The sequence below is a fragment of the Camelina sativa genome, chromosome 9, assembly GCF_000633955.1.
Source record: "Camelina sativa cultivar DH55 chromosome 9, Cs, whole genome shotgun sequence".
Classification (NCBI taxonomy): Eukaryota; Viridiplantae; Streptophyta; class Magnoliopsida; order Brassicales; family Brassicaceae; genus Camelina; species Camelina sativa.
In genome coordinates, this window is record NC_025693.1 from 7,096,305 (window position 1) to 7,112,786 (window position 16,482).

At 39.3% G+C, this 16,482-nt stretch overlaps 2 pseudogenes; both read left to right on the top strand.

The window, feature by feature from the left end:
- LOC109126529 lies at positions 1,935-4,479 on the top strand (annotated as a pseudogene).
- On the top strand, positions 8,024-8,132 carry LOC109126629 (annotated as a pseudogene).

Below are 16,482 nucleotides of genomic sequence, written 5' to 3' on the forward strand. Positions count from 1 at the left end.
TAGGCCTATGAGTAAAGGAAAGTCCAAAAGTCGAGAGCAAATGACGCCTGGAGCGTGAGTCTATCGCCTAGAGGTGACCTTTTGTAGATCGGTCGGAGGAGTGCGGGCCGTGGAGACGGTTGCACGGGAGTCCTTGGCTGATGGTTGTTTTTGGATTCGAGGACAAATCCAGTTTGGTGGGGGAGAATTATAACATCCGTGAACCGGAATCCCGGTTTGGGATGTGCATCGATCGATGCAGTAGGAGCATCGGTCGATGCTGGTTCAATTCTCTGCGTTTTGAGTCAAAACGCTGCATTTTGGGTTAGGGAAACCCTTAAGTCGACTTTTTGTCTCATTCGGCGAGTTTGGCCGTTTTTGAGAGGAAACAAAAGAGAGAAAAGGTTTTTGAGTTTTCTTGGTGATTCCTGGAGTTATGAGGCTGTTCCTGTAGAGATCTGTAGCTGGGATCATTGTAGGAGCTTCCTAGAGGCTTGTTCTTGTTTGTTTGAGGCTTAGTTCTTCTGTGGCAAAGGTAAGTGCATGACCATGGCTTATCTAAGCTAGAGGATTCTTTAATCTGCTTGTTGTGTGATGTTAGGCTTGTTAGATCGCTGCTATGGACGTTAGGAAGCTTTCTTGTGGCTTGGGATCGAGTTTTGTGGATGTAGGAACGAAGATCCGGCGAGAAGCTTCAGGGAAATCACGGTGCTCGACGTNCGATGCATGTGTGGTGTCGGTCGATGCTAAGTCCTGGTTTGTTATGGTCGTTTATTGATTGTTGTGTGTTGGTTATTGATACTCTATTGCTTGTGTGTATAGCCCAGTAGATGGGAAGATTGCCTTACTGAGTGTTTATAAAATACTCATGCATTGCAATATGTGTTTGTGGTGCAGGTAAAGGCAACGTGTGATCGTGGAATCCAGGCAATGAAGAGGAGGATGTTCTAGGGACTCGGTTTTATGTTGTCTGGCATTGCTAGGTTGCTAGAGTTGGGTCGTTAGAACATTGCTAGGTTGCTGGTTCTATGATTTCTGTTATTTGGATATTGGATGTTGTTGATGTTATGGATATGGGTTATTTATATTTATTGGATTATTATTTATTGGATGTTGGTATTGTTGTTCCGCTGTTGGTTGAGATTGTGGTTAGGTGGCTAGTGGGTATGGGACCACTAGTTGTAGTTTATTTATTATATTATTATTAATTATTATTTATTTTTATATAAAAAAAAAAAGGTCGGTCGTTTCAGATTTACATAAGCAGTTAATTAGAAATCTAAAATACAATAAATATATTAGGAACAATACCAGTCAATGATAAAATTGGATCTTCAAAAGCAAGAAACAACATCCTCATAATTCATAAAAAATAAACGTCACAATTGCACACATCTAAACGAAATAGTATAAACATATAGTGTATAAATACAAGTGACTGCGAAGCCCATATATGACTTAATTAAAACGAAATAATACAAAAGAGAAAACAAAAAAGACTAAAATAATAAGAAAGTGCTAACTACACCACAACCCACGCGTTGCGTAGGAAAGCACCTAGTATAGAAATAAAGAAAAAGAAGAAATTAATAATATTGTATTTTAGAAAAAATTGTTTAAAACAATGGTTAAAAAAAAAAAGTTTTAAACATGTTGGCCCGATAATTTATCTTCTAAGCAAATTTTATCAAAAGTTCAATAATTTTGCTCATACAGGTGAAGACATTACTCCAAACAGGTGTAGACATCACTCATATAGGTGAAGACATTACTCCATACAGGTGTAGACATCACTCATATAGGTGTAGACATTTACTGAGGGACTATTGATTTTGGAGATGTATAGACTTTTGTTGAGACTTTTAGTTGTAACTAAACCAAACACACGGGTTCCTCCTGCATGTTTTCTCCTATAAATACTTGTAGATCACTTAACCTAAAAAATCATTCAAACTTCAAACCTAAAATATTTTGGTCAAAGAAAGTTGAGATCAATATCCTCCAGTATTCTGATCCAATTTCTGGTAATTTTTGTCTTTCTTCAACTAGCTCATTTTCTCTTTTAACAACCTAGCTTTTTTGTATCATTAGATTTTGCTCATATTTATTTTATATATTTTTCATATTTATAATACAATAAATTTAACCGATTTATTTTACACATAAAACTATATAAATAAACATTTTCATTTTTTTCTGTGTTGTTCGTATTTCTATTTTTTATAATAATTTATTTTTCTTCATGAGATTTTTACAACAGTATCTTTTTCTGTGCTTAGTATTTATACTAGTTTTCACCCGCGGTACACCGCGAGACTAAATTATAAATTAATATATTTTAAAGAAATTTTTTTAATTTATTTAGTTTTCAAATTTCTAATTAACTAAATTTTATCTAATTAATTTATTATTTTGTTTAGAATATTTTTTCTTCTTCTTACGTTTTATATAGTTTATAACCTAATTACATTAAATTTGTTATTAGATAGAATATAAAATTTTAAAACACTTAGTTTTGTTTTCTAATAATTAAACATAGGTATATATATATATATATGATTATATGGTATGTTAGTGTATATTTTTATGCGTATACAATTTTTTTTTGGAATATTAAGAATGTGTTGTAGTATGTGTAATATTTTGTAATTCATATACTAAATAATTTATAAGTTAATTTTCCAAACTATGACTACAAATCTATAGTATATGAAATAAACTAATAGTTTTAGTATTGGTTCTATAGTCAAAATCCATCATGCTAGGCGGATCACGCAACATGTTCAAATATTTTTAATCCGCAAAAAACTCATTATACGGAATCCGTGAAAGTAAAATATAGTATGTGAGGCTAAAAGTCACTTTTTATCAAATCAGTTTTTTAAAATTTTAAAGAACAATACCTCTTCACTCACTTCCTTATAAAATAAGGAAATAAAATATGTATACATTTACAATTATGTTTGTTACCTTTTAAAATACTTAATTTCTATAAAAAATAATCAAATATAAATAAAATTAATTTGTTTATTAAATTAATTATTTAATGCCACTGGCATACCTGTAAATAAGTGCTAACTTTAGAATTTATTTTAAAAATGTCTCAAAAAATGTATATCTAGATTACATAACTGTGATTAATTAGTTAATTTGTATTAAAAACAATATTTAAAATATGAAAGTTTATGGTGTTCAACTGAACCCACTCACTCCTATATACGTGACTAATCAAAAAAAAAAAAAAAAGTTTCAAAAAGTCTTTGATGGGAAGCACATGCTAAATTGCTCTACCTTTTTTTCCTGTTCAGTAATATCAACGATGGCATTATCCGAAGATTTGATGTCGAACTGCTCAGAACACCTGAGTGCCTACAAATCCGCTTGTGAAGAACACACACACCTCAAATCCTATGATACTTCGCTTCAGCTGAAAACCATGAAAACCATAGAATCAATCCCCGTTAGAGCCAAGCCTCAATCCAAGACTGATTCGGTGTCCCCATACGAAGTACACAAGGAGGTCTCCCAGCACATGTTTGAAGTTACCGAAGGTGTGCAAAGTTCATTACTGAAGGCGACCATGATGTTTGGGAGAGCAAAGCTCTAAGGGATTTGGTCGAGGCCTATTTTGAAAGTACCAAGAAGACTTTAAAGATTTTCAATACTATAGAGAATTGCGTCGAGGACGCAGAAATGGGCCAACTTCTCATTCGACAGGCCGTGGCAGATTTTGAGAAAGAGTCGGCAGAAAAGGATGTTGGTGGAAAAAAGAAGAAGTATGAGAAAACCTTGAAGGATCTAAAGAAGTTTAAAGCCATGGGAGATCCCTTTGATGGCCAAGTGCTCACGACTCAGTTCAAGTTGATCAAAGAGCAGCAAGAATCCCTTATGAAGGAAGTCGGGATGGGCTGGCGTCTACACTACCTTGGAAAGAAAGAAGGCTGATCTGAAGAAACAGTTGGACGGTCTGAATGAACTAGTTGATATAGAAAAATCGGTGGAGAAGGGTATAAAAACCAACGAAGAAGCGACAGAGACCGTATCTACTCTAGTCACCGGGCTAGAAGACCGTATCCACACTATGTTGGAACTTGTAGACAATGCTATTGAGAATGAAGACGATGAGGAGGACACGAAGCTTGTCCTAAAAGTAATCAAGGGAAAAGTAGATAAATTAACAGAGAAAATCAAGGAGGTTGGTGAAACTGTGCAAGAACATAGCAAATTGATCGCAGAGGCGAGACTTCATGTTCTGCAAAAGATCAACCGGTCTGGAAAACATTAATCCGTTTAAACTTTAAACGATGTTTGTTGTTCAAAACCCATATGTTATATGTTTAAATAATTGGGTGATTAGGGTTTACAGCCCATTGTACCTTTTAATTTTAGTTTGCAACGTTGACCATCCGACTATCCGAGAGGATTGGTTGATATGTATTCTATCCCCTATGTATTTTATACTTCGTGAAATAATGTTTGCTGTTGTGTCTTTTTCACATGCATCAATTCACAAATTGAATGACCAAAACATTTTGCTTTACAGATAAAACAACTTTTTACTAATCACATCAACCCAAATTTATTATGAACCAACAAATTGTCATTATAACATGATACGATACACTGAAATGTTTGATTGATATAGTCCCACTAGAATGAATGATCGATAACATTATAGCCCATTGTACATCTCATCCGACTATTCAAGAGGATTCACTACAAGAAAACAGCTTGATAGCGATTACACTTAGCAATTACTTAATTAGTCGCCATCTTTAACGACCATCTTGCGACTACAAGGTAATGATTTTGCGACTGACTCTTTGTAGTCGCTATTTAGTCACTAAATAGCGACCAGTTGATGTAGTCGGTAAAGTAGTTGTATGTTGACGACTCGTTAACGACTATTTTGTTGTTGAAAAACAATAATCGTATCTTAGTCGCTATGTTAACGACTACGCTGACGACTCGAGTAAATAGCCGTTATTTTGGTGACTACTTTGCGACACTTTCGGCGGGTCGTTACAAAGTCGTAAAATAACCGCCAAATAGTCATAAATTGCAGTTAAAAAACGTGTTTTTTGTTTGGGGGTTGGCGTACCAACTTTTTTATATTAGTCGCTTTTGAGTCACCTGGGTTTGGTCTATAAAAACAAAATTCACGCCTTTGTTTTCTTCATTCCGAGTTAACACACCAAATCCTTCAAAAAAAAATCCAAGTGTGAAAAAAAAAATCTAATTTTAAAAAAAGAGTTTGGCTTTCATTATATAGTATTATATTTTCTCTTTTATTATGTAGTCTTATATTTTCTCCAAACAATATATATATTATATTCTTATATATAATGGCGGGATATTACAATTACGGTGCTAATGGCTGAAATTACCATAAGTGGATGTACAAGAAGTTCGATGAAGTGACGAGAAATTTTTCATCTAAATTTGAAGTAGGAGTTGACCAATTCTTGTCGTTTGCAAATTGCCAACCTACAACACAGAGCAATGGCGGTAAGTTTTATTGTCCTTGTAGTGTATGCAAGAACAATAGATGTCTGTTGGGTAAAAGAGTTATAAGTCATCTGTTTAGTAATGGATTTATGCCAGATTATTATGTTTGGTATAATCACGTAGAAGAAATCAATTTGGATATAGGAACTAGTTACATTTAAAGGACATATGTTGGGAGTCATGAAAAAGTGGGTAATGTAGTAGAAGATCCATATGTGGATATGGTGAATAATGCATTTCGTTATAATGTGGGGTTTGATGATAACTATCATCATTATGGTAGTTATGAGAATGTGGAAGAACCAATACAAAACCATTCAAGGAAAATTTACGATTTGTTAGATAGTGCAAAAAATCCTTTATATGGTGGTTGTCGTGAAGGTCACTCGCAATTGTCATTAGCTGCTCGAATCATGGAAAATAAGGCAAAGTATAAAATGAGTGAAAAGTTAGTGAATTTGGTTTGCGAAATATTGACGGATTATTTACCAGAAGGAAACCAATCTACCGGTTCACATTTTGAGACAGAAAAACTGATGCGCAATTTAGGTCTCCCATATTATACAATTGATGTTTGTATTAACAATTGTATGATTTTCTGGAGAGAAGATGAAAAGGAAGAGAAATGTCTGTTTTGTGATTCACCAAGATGGAAGCCTAAGGAGGACCGACGGAGAACAAAAGTACCATATAGTCGTATGTTGTATCTACCTATTGCTGACAGATTGAAGAGAATGTATCAGAGAAGAAAGACTGCAGCGGAAATGAGATGATATGCCGAGCACCAATCAAAGGAGGGAGAAATGAGTCATCCTTCTGATGGGGCGGAGTGGAAATATTTCCAAGAGCTTAATCCTCGGTTTGCTGAAGAACCCCGTAACGTCTATCTTGGATTATGTACTGATAGGTTCAATCCATTTGGCATGTCTCGTTATCATTCGTTGTGGCATGTGATCTTGACTCCATATAATTTACCCCTTGGTATGTGCATGAAAACATAGTACTTCTTTCTTACAATTCTGAATTTGGGTCAAATCATCCGCGATCTTGATATATTCCTACAACATCTGATTGAGGAGTTAAGAGAGTTGTGGTCTACTGGAGTCGATGCATAAGATGTGTCCTTGAATCAAAACTTTAATCTAAAAGCAGTGTTGATGTGGACGATAACAAGGACTATTCAAGCTTATTTTGAGAAAATCTGTCAAAAGCGGATAAAAGACATGGTTAGCACTGTGAGGACTAGTCGAGTTCAACCAAAATGGATTGGAAACACTCTCTGGAAAACAATGACGGATTACTGGGACACTGAAATGGACTGAAGAAGCACAACAAAGGAGTAAAACCTATTATGATGCCCGTATGTATGACCTTAACGGCCTAGGTCCTCACATCCACCTCTCAGGGCCAAAGCCGTATCAACAGATCCAAGACGAAATGGTGAGTTATTCTTGTTACACCTTGCCACTTTCAATTCTTACATAGCTGTTATTTTTTTTCTTTTTAATTAATCCTTGTTTATTTGCTAATATTGCAGGAAGAGGAATTGGGATGAGAAGTCCGTATTGGTGAGGTTTTTATCAAGGCACATACAAAGCCTGATGGTACATAGGTTGATCAAAAGGCAGAGAAGATTGCACAAACATATGAGAAGGATGTGCAAGAGAGGTTGTCTCAGCTCGAGGCAGATCCTTCTGCTGTGTCCGATGGTTCTTCTCGGCCACGGGAGCTCACAACAAAAGAAAATACAACAATTATTCTTCAGGTTACGTTTTATTTTAACCAATACACATTTATAGTCTTGGAGTTTAATTTTTCATGCTCTAATCTTTAATTTCTCTTATTTTGTAGTCCACTGAGAAGGATTCCAAGAGGAACACCTTATGGAGTTGGAAACCTCAAGGACTGGCTTGTCAATGGAAAGCAGATGCAAGCACGTGACTCTTCTACCTTTGTGGCTTTGCAAGAACAATTGAACGAAGCTCAACACATGGTAGAAGAGCTTGCTGCTCAAACCACAAGAGGCTTCCCCACCTCCGCCGCATCTCTCTCTCTCATCTCCGTCATGACTCCAAAGTTATCCTCTCCTTCACGTCCTCGTGCTTCTGTCCTTCTCTCCGTTTTACTCAAACAGTTAAACCACTTATCTCACTTCCTTACACAACTTTTACCACCGCTATCACTTTTCCCTCTCACACCACCACCGAAACTCAGCCCTCTTCTCACGGTTTGGAATACGTCACGGGAATGAGAACACATCACACTACCTAAATGTCGGTTTGATCTCCTTACGAATCAAAGTCCTCATTCATATCAAACTCACAATTCTACATATACTTCCAAAACCATCTCCCCCAAACCCTTTTAGATCTTACGTTCCCCTTTTTCCTCTCACGCCAACACTGTTAGATATTGGGCTTCCAACTCAAAACCAATTGGCAATGAGTGGAGAGGCCCATATCTTATATATACTACTTAAGATCCTACTCAACTTCCAATGTGGGATATTGTATCCCTAATACGCCCCCTCGAGATGATGGTTTCTTTAAGCATCAATCTCGATATGTTCGGGCATGAATCGGCGGACCAACTATTGGGCCGGGCCGATTATGGATTGGGTTGAGTATGTGCAGACCGGGCTCTGATACCATGTTAGATATTGGGCTTCCAACTCAAAATCAATTGGCAATGAGTGGAGAGGCCCATATCTTATATATACTACTTAAGATCCTACTCAACTTCCAATGTGGGATATTGTATCCCTAATAAACACCACCTCAACCCGTACTCCTCTCATGACCCCTCTCCCCTTTCATCTCTATCTTCACCACAACCCTACACGGAATCACAACAACACGTTGACCACATCTCACTCTCTCAACCTGCATCTCTCTCTTTCGACATCCACTAGGGTATACTCTCATCGTCCGTCCCGGCCCCAAGCTCGTCGCTCCATTTTTTATTAAAAGAGTAAATTAGGGTTTTTGGTTTAGGCTGGTTTAGTTTCGGTTTAATAAACAACACTCAATTAAACCATATGATCACATATATAATTGAGCTTGGTTTAATTAAAAACTCCTCCTAAACCAACCAGACTAAACTGATTCAACTTTAGTTCCCGACATAAACTCAAATAATTTATATATTAATTTTTGGGATATGAACGTTACAATTCTCCCCCTCTAACAAAATATTCGTCCTCGAATCTGACAACATCGCACTTCCAATTACAATACATTTCGACCGTCGCAATGGTTCACACCACAACCTGACCAAACGGGTCCACACACAAGTCTTGAGATTGAACCACCATCAACCTTCAAGATCTACATTTAGTCACTATGCTTATATTCACGTCATAGACAATATTTGCTCCCAACTCATCTACTCTAAGGTCAACACCTTCGAGGTATACCGCTCTAACTCTCAGACCACCGTCTTCGAGTCATACCGTCTCACTCTCAGACCGCAATCCTCGAGATCTCGATATCCAGGGAACTATTTATCCCCTCAGGAGAACTATTCATCTCCATAGGAGAACCACCATCTCCTCTGCCACTCTCAGGGCCACAGCCCCTCGAGCTATCAATATCTATGAGAACAAGTCCCCTTAGGAGAACTAATCATCTCCTCACGAGTTGTTCAGGACCACATGTCCTTAGAGCAAACAAGTCTTAACGTCAATAAGCATCTCCTGACCCAAATCTATCTCCCGTGATCCGAGTACAACATTGCAAAGTCATACATGTCCACCCATATTCCTACTCTGTAATGTCATCCCATCCATGACCACAAGTTAACAATCCTCACTAATTGCCTTGTTAGCAAATCCGCAAACAGATCATCTCGGGCCTGAGTAAAACCTGCTGTCCCACCGACAACCTCCATACTGACTAACTTACCGGCTACCACCGATAGCACCTCGGCTTCACCCTTAGAACTCGTCCTGATTTGTATAAGAACTCCAGGCCTACTCGACCGTGGTACTCCGACAACACACTCATCCCAGCTAGAACACGGACCAAACCACACAACCAAAACACGAGGCATATTGGAAACTTGTTTTTTTTTTTTTTAATAAAGAAACTTCATCTAGATAGCTAGACAAAGTAGCTTCCCACTTAACAATTGTTCACAATGAATCATCCACACGATCATAATAAAACAGACAAGTACCATAAGTCCGCATATTCCAATTCACTGCGTCGAACGCCTTGTGAGCCGCTAATTTAAGCCTCTTGACTCGCTTTCCCTGACAAGCTTACCAACTCCTCGAATTTAGCAATACCAACCATCAGTCAAGGATCTCCCATGCATCCAACTCTATGGCTTTCACATCCTCTGACTAAACTATGAGGGCTCTATCCGGCCAATAACGCGCGTCTCAAATAGTATTAATGACTCTCAACTCATGCATCTCCCCCGCTCTAAGGTCTCAGCCTTTGAGTCTTACTGACTTGCCGTCAGGCCTAAGCCTTCAAGCTACGGTATCCAGGAAGTCTCATCTTGCTCTCGGGTTGCCATTCTACAGCGTGCCTTCGGATCGTCACCCAAAGTCGATATACCATTTAAGCTCTCAGATCACAAAGTTCTTTAAGCTAAATGGTACTCAGGAACCTAACCGTCCCTTCATGAGTTGTTCGAGATCTCATATCTCTAGAGTTATAATACTAAGCTCGTCCGAGTATCAAGCTGACCAGAACTATCTCTATGGCTCGTGCAGGAATATCGCAATTTCCTACGGCCAAACATGGCTCGTGCAAGAACATCGCAATATCCTACTGCCAACAATCGCCACAAGGACTGCCACTAGAGCCAATAAATGTCCTAAACAGGACCGCCACAAAGACTGACAATGTCTAAATAGACCACCACCAAGGCCAAACAAATGTCCTAAATAGGACCGCCACACAGGCAAAACAATTGTCCTAACAAGGACTGCCACCAAGGCCAAACAAATGTCCTAAACAGGACCGCCACACAGGCCAAACAATTGTCCTAACAAGGACCGCCACCAAGAAACAATCAACCTTGATCACTCCCCTACCCAACTCTCATTGGAGAAACATGACCAAGCAGGCAATAAGAACCGATTCATTATTGTCAATAAACCCCTTACTCATCTAATCTCTTAGGCTAAGTGAGTAAATCTATAGCATTGGTTGATTCAAGCATTTCATCTACACCTCTCGGTGGTAAAACACCCTAGATCTAATCTCACCCTCTCGGTTTGTTGACAGCATTAAGAACACCAATCTAGAAGGGAATTTATAAAACATATACAATAAAACTAAGACATCCTAACCGATCAAGAACACAAAATCATCTATCCCATCCCTAGAAACTTTACTACACTACTCGGAAATCATTGCAAAAGACATAGAAACAAAGATGAACGAAAATTGCATTGTATTAAAAGATATAGTAGAAGATAAAGAGCACAAGGTAGAAATCTAAAGAAATAACAAAATGAGATAAAATAAATCCTAACAAAAGTGAAAAGAAGTTTGAGTCGCTCTAGATCTCTCTCAGAAGCTCTCGCTCTCTGGTCTGAGTGTCTGCGGTGTGCTCGTTTGCGAGGAAGAAGAGGGGGGGGGGTTTATATATGGAAACCCCTTTGACCTAGCTTCCCAGTCCTGCCCGAGGGTCTACTCGCTGGGGTGCACGAAGATGAGGTCGGGTTACTCCTCAGGTAGATCTTCGGGTTGTTCTTCCTGCTCTCGGATCCTCTTCGATCGTGTTGGGGTTCGGACTGTTCTTCCAGCTTGATGGCTCCTTCGGGTACATGCTCGGATTTGTCCTTGTTTCTCCCCTTTTAGGCTCTAAAGCACCTGTTATCATCCAAAGTATGCAAATGCAAGAATGCAACACCCTAAATTGCCTAAATGTGAATTCCTACAGTTAATGACCTAAAAATGCTAAGGTAAGGGTATAAACAATGCAAAATATGGACAAAAAGGATGCTAAAAACATGTAAATTAGAGAGTTATCAATCACTATGTCATACTTGCACTCAAAACATACCAACCGTCTACCACAAACGTGTGTTTGGGGAATTCCCCAAGTTCGCGCAGACAATAACCACAACTCAACGAACTCTCTAGGTTCCTGTAGCCGACACAACATAAATATCACTGCAAGCTCTCCTAGTTCCCATCGATGTATTCCCGTGAAGCATGATTATCTAAGATTATGAGCAGTTTTTCCAACTTCCAGAAAACCTTGGCAGTACCCGACCCCCAAACATGTTGACTAGTCATCATAGTCATAAGTACTTCCGAGAAGTCTCTTGATCATCAAACAATTCTTTGGCGAGAACACCTCACTCCCAATCTCCTGCTCTCTTTGATCTCAACTCTCCAACCATACTTATACTACTTGTTCCAATTAAACTATTCACATTCTCTGACTAGTCCCCTAGTCCATATATGAATTACTTAATCTGGCTACTTTGTTCCACATGATCCAACAATGTAAGATCAAAATTAAAACTATACATCTACGTCCACACATCTCCTGTGAAGTCTCCCCCACATCACTTTCTAACAACTCATTTGCCTTACCATTTCACAGTAAAATTCTCAGTCTCAGATTTCAGAACAACTTGTCCTCATTAGATTCTAGAATCACTAGGCCAACATCTAGATTTTTCCGTCAATACTCTATTGAGTTTACGGTTTCTTTATCCTGACTCACTTGTCCATTCTGACTCTATAATGTTTTTGTTTTGACTAAACATTCTCTCCATATCTTTGCCAATAATGCAAGTTCCTCGAACTTCAAAACTCATTAGTCAAAATGTTAGATCTCCATCTAAACATTCACAAAATTTCACCACAAATCAACTCTCATCCTGGCATTCCATTGCCACCCCCATTACAACCAATATGTACACACCATTTACTTGAAAATACTAGATATCCATCTAGAAGCTTCATAACATCACTTTCCAAAAATATTCTCATTCGCATTAAATCGCCCGACAAAGTAAGTCTCCAACTTATCTCCTTGGAACTCCATCCTTGGATTACTCCATAAAATATTATCCTACTTGATCACTCATGGATAATTCACCTCAACAACACGCTTGTGCTTCTCCTTAGCACTTACTGCGTCTCCACGACATAGACAAGTCTATTTCCATTCAAAAACATGTCCTAGGACCGTATACGCTCTGATACCAAACTGAAACGACCGCACCCGGATTCTCAATCCTTACACCGGACACACGGGAAACAAATTCACCGGAACCCCATAATTCCGACAAGACAACCGGCGTCAACTGCTTCTGATAAAAGTTCCACAAATACTATCTAGAGCAAACTATCTCATAATCTGCAACTACTAACAGTAATTATACAAATGTACTTCAGCTCCATAAGCATTTTACATTTATAGACTCTGATTACTCCTCCAACTGGCCACTTCATGATCCACCAAAACCAGCCACTTAAACATGTATCCCAAACACCACCTCATCTAGTTACTGAGTCGCACAACCAACCATCCCTAGCGACCGAGTAACAAGAAAGGTGGTGTAACATCCCCGAACCAAAATCCCGGTTTGGGAGTTGCGTCGGTCGACACATATCTTGCGTCGGTCGATGAAAGGTTGAGTCTCTGCATTTTGACTTAAGTCAAATGCTGCGTTTTGGGTAAAGGAAACCCTTAAGTCGTTTTTGTCTCATTAGTCGTGGGAAGCTGTTTTTGAGAGAAACGAAAGGAGAGAAAAAGTTATTGAGAGTTCTTGGTGATTTCTTGGAGTTTGGAGGCGTTTCTGTAGAGATCTGAGGCTTAGGACGTTGTAGGAGCTTCCTAGGAGCGTGTTCTTGGTTGTTTGAGGTTCAAATTCTTCTGTGGCAAAGGTAAGTGCATGACCATGGCTTATCTAAGCTAGAGATCTCTCTGATTTGCTTGTTATGTGTTGTTAGGCTGGTTAGATTGTTATTTGGGACGTTTGGAAGCTTTCTTGTGGCTTGGGATCGAGTTTCGTGGTTGCAGGAACGAAGATCCGGCGAGAAGCTTCGGAGGGAAACGATGCTCGGCATTGCATCGGTCGATGCAGATGCGAGGACGGCGCGTAAACTCTAAGGTTTTCGTGTTATGTCGAGCATGCGTCGGTCGATGCATATCTTGCGTCGGTCGATGCATATCTTGCATCGGTCGATGCAAGTTAACCTTGCATCGGTCGACGCAGATCTTGCGTCGGTCGACGCAACCTCCATCTGGTGTTGGTCGATGCATGTTGGTATCGGTCGATGCAGAGTCCTGGTTGGTTATTATTGGATTATTATTTGGATATTGTTTGATATTGGTTATTCCGCTGTTGGTTGTGATTGTGGTTAGGTGGCTAGTGGGTATGGGACCACTAGTTGTAGTTTAGTTATTATATTATATTATTATTTATTATTTATTATTTAAAAAAAAAGGTCGGTCATTTCAGGTGGGTTGGAATACTTCATTCCGTCCAGCCACGGAAACATTTCTCCGACTAATCCATCGATTCACCGTCTTAGCTTTAAGCCGACATTCCTGAGCTCTAACTCAGTTCTACAACCACCACGACCTGGCTCCATAAGCTTAAAGAGGTTCTAGCTCAAACCGAGCTTGTTGGTTCAACCAACAACACAACTAAACACAATTCAATCCATACAAAAGCTTATATAAACACTCAAATTATTCATAAACTAACCGTTGAAATCGAAGTGCCACCGTTGGATATGTAGCCCGTACCATCACGAGTCTCTCTACCAAATTTCGTCTCGATCAGAAAAGTTTTGAACCCCCAAACGCCGCCTAGAAAGAACCATCTCGGAACAGTTTCTAGGGTTCACACTTGGCCAGATTTCACAGTTTCAACGAATTACTTGTCCAGGAAGCAACGAACATAACTCCTCTAGATCAACTCCCGATGAAGCTATTTCAGATACTTTGGATTCATGGCTTGATGGAGAACACGCCACTATAATAAGCTTTCCACACCAACATAGGTTCCTGCGCCGGCGAGCCTCTAAAGTTGGCTCCTCCACACTGCCTTTATCTCCAACCGTCTTTCACTTTCTTTGTCCTCTTCAGCTCTGTTCACTTTGCTCTGTTCTACCACCACTAGAGAAGCTTTCCACAGCCATAACATGACTATCCAGACCCAGAAGAGGCTTCCCCACCTCCGCCGCATCTCTCTCTCTCTCATCTCCGTCATGACTCCCAAGTTATCCTCTCCTTCACGTCCTCGTGCTTCTCTCCTTCTCTCCGTTTTACTCAAACAGTTAAACCACTTATCTCACTTCCTTACACAACTTTGACCACCGCCATCACTTTTCCCTCTCACACCACCACCGAAACTCAGCCCTCTTCTCACGGTTTGGAATACGTCACGGGAACGAGAACACATCACACTACCTAAATGTCGGTTTGGTCTCCTTACGAATCAAAGTCCTCATTCATATCAAACTCACAATTCTACATATACTTCCAAAACCATCTCCCCCAAACCCATTTAGATCTTACGTTCCCCTTTTTCCTCTCACGCCAACACCACCTCGACCCGTACTCCTTTCACGACCCCTCTCCCCTTTCATATCTATCGTCACCACAACCCGACATGGAATCACAACAACACGTTGACCACATCTCACTCTCTCAACCTGCATCTCTTTCTCTTTCGACGTCCACTAGGGTATACTCTCATCGTCCGTCCCGGCCCCAAGCTCGTCGCTCCATTTTTTATTAAAAGAGTAAATTAGGGTTTTTGGTTTAGGCTGGTTTAGTTTCGGTTTAATAAACAAACTTCAATTAAACCATATGATCACATTTATAATTGAGCTTGGTTTAATTAACAACTGCTCCTAAACCAACCATACTAAACCGATCATATTACATATGCATGCACACACTATACCTCATCACACCCACGCAACCTAGGGCCCAATGACATTCTGTCCCATCACCTCATTCCCACACCGCGTTGAAACCACAAAGACTACCAACCGGATCACCACACATTTGCATCGTCATAAAATAGATCGGGCTAGTCTCTCACTAGACATCGATTGTCCATGCCACGAGACCGCGAAGGTTAGCTCACCGGACTACCTCATTCACTTGGGGACAGAAGTCGATTGCTAGTCCAACATGACACATGAGAACTAGCTAGACAAGTATTATTCTAAGTCTACTGAGACAAAGAATTAAGTACTTAAATAACAAAATATTTTAATCAAGAATCAAGCAATGCATGCAAGAAAATCAAGCAAGAAAATCACCAAAAAACTCTTAAGATGCAAGAAATAAAATTAATCAAGCACTTAAGACAAGAATCGCATGCATGCAACCGATCAAACTCACAAGAAATATTAAGATTAATTTCTTAAATATTTTTCCTTGACATGCAAGTGATGCTAACAATTTTTCTCCCCTTTCTATCATGCATGCAACTCAAATTTAATCCCAAAAATTATGCAAGAAAATTAATGCATTTTTAACTCTTCACACCATTTTATTTTTCTCCCTTAACCAGTTGAAAAAGTCATAGAAGGATGCATGCATGATCAGCCATTTCGGATCTGATCTTGCAAGCAACCCAAATCACCATTCTCTTTATGCATGCATGATCTTTTTAACCGAGTCAAGACTAAATGCAACAATGAATGAATGCATGATAGTCTACACTTAGATCTTAGCTTAATGACATGTAGTTCTAACAAGAAAAACATGCAACACCCAAACAAACAAAGAGAGATACATGAGCTACCAAGCTCATGCATCCTCCAACACACAAATAAAACAATCACCACATCTCACAAACAAATCCACAACCGCAACTCACAAACAAATCCACAACCGCAACTCACAAACAAAACCACAACCGCAACTCACAGTGATTTAGGCAGAGATTTGATTGAGTCGAGCTCCACCACACCGCAAATCCGACAGCACTTCGTCTCCTTATTCTCCTCAAGCTCCGATGAGCTTCCTCCTTCTTCCTTACTTGGAAAT